Consider the following 2,068-nt stretch of genomic DNA (forward strand, 5'->3'; position numbering starts at 1 on the left):
GTAAATATGTGAACTTTCTCCCTCAATGTCTTCACCAACAACAGTGTCTTCCTCACCCTTATTACACAACCTGAAATCCTCTTTTAACGTTAATGCGAATCGTCTTGTCACACACAATGTATTCCAACCAACCACAAAAGTCCTCGCGCTCACCCTCACCCTTAAGAGTAACCTAAAACCCCCACCTTCTCTCTTCACTACCGGCATTTTCCTCACCCTTATCCCCTCATCCTCCCTCTTACCACCCCAATCTCCCTCCATACCGTCGCTGACATACGTGGAGTCACTAAGAATGTGTTACAGGACAACAGCCCTTGTCCCTACCCCCGTACATCCCCGTGGGTGTTTACACAACGCCTTCACAACATCTCCAGCGCTGAATAACCAAAGCTTGTATCTGCGTGGGAGTGTGAGGGTTGGGGTGATGTCTCTGTGCGAGTGAGGGAGTCCTTGGAGGTGCGTCTTGTGGATCAGCGGTGACCGAAGGCAGTGGGGCCGTTGTAGTGGACTTCTGTAGGGGGTTATCATATTTGGCATGTGGGATTTTCTTGGTCAACTTTTTTTTCTATGATCGCCTCTTCTGTTAGTCGGTCTTTCTATTTGCCTCTCTGTGTATCTGTTTGTCTGTTTTATATCTTCTCTTTCTCTTGTCTCTTCTCACTCTCTCTATCTTCTCTCTCTTCCTCTCTCTCTTGCTCTCTATATTTTTATATATATATTTTTTATATATATATATATCTTATTTATATATATATATATATATATATACATATATAGATATATATATATATATATATATATATTATATATATATATATATATATATATATATATATATATATATATATCTTCTCTTTCATCTCAGTCTTTCCCTTTAGGATACTCACAAAGACATTCAAAATCCGGCATTTTATAATACAGTTACCAACAAAAGTCTACGTCCCGTGTTTTTTCCACTCCCTCCACTACATTCTAGCTATGAAGGGCTGAACCACATTTTCCACATTCCACTTCTGCCACACTGAAGTTGAGCCACACCCAACAACCACCCAATACTCATCACAGCAACATTTCATATTTATCACCCCCAATTTCCCGACGTATGCAACGCCAATAGATGAAAGCCACCACTCAAGGCATTAAAGATTAATAGATACTTCATGCGCTGTACTATGTGTCTACTGCTTATTATAATCCTTGTCCACTAAATTATAGTATGCGTCTATGCTATATTATCGACTTATCTATTATAGTTGAGAAGCATAATACTTCCTTTATATCTACTATCACTGCTACTACACATATACATACAAACAAATAATCACACACAGACTTTCACACACACACTCACCATACACAGAATATCATTAAAAAACACCTAATCTGTCTCCCGCAGCCCATACATACCCCCCTCCCCCACACACACACATAAACACATAACAAACCCTCCTCCTGACTTCGAAAACACACAGAAACACCCACTCATTTTCCCACAGCCCACACATACACCCCCGCCCCCTACACACCCACAACCAATCCTATTCCACAGCCACACTAAACCCTACCCCATTCATCAAACAGCCGCTACCACCTCGAGTAGCTTCCACGCATCCCTTGTCGACTTACCCGCCTCGCCACACAAGTCCCTCGCCATCTGTCCGTCCTCTGCGTGAGTCGGTTTACCAAACACAGGGTCCCGGGCGGTCCTTCAGCGCCAGCTCATCAAAGGACGGTGAACTGATATCCTTGACGTGCGATGGAGGCTCGTCCCTGGCTCTTTGTTAGGGCTTGTTTGTGTGTCTCTCTGTCTGTCTCTCTAGCTGTCTCTTTGTCTGTCTTCTCGTCTCTCTGTTTCTCTGTCTGTCTCCTCGTCTCTCTGTCTCTGTCTGTCTCCTCGTTTCTCTGTCTCTCTGTCGACTATCTTATCTGTCTATCTCTTTGTATCTTTGTTTTTTCCTGCTCCTCTGCGTGTCTCCTTGTCCCTCCGTCTCTCTGACTACCTGTTAATCGGCTTGTGTCCCCGTCTGTCTGTCTACTTCCCCTTCTTTTTCTCTGTTCGTATATCTGT

Source organism: Penaeus monodon, chromosome 9, assembly GCF_015228065.2.
Source record: "Penaeus monodon isolate SGIC_2016 chromosome 9, NSTDA_Pmon_1, whole genome shotgun sequence".
Lineage (NCBI taxonomy): Eukaryota > Metazoa > Arthropoda > Malacostraca > Decapoda > Penaeidae > Penaeus > Penaeus monodon.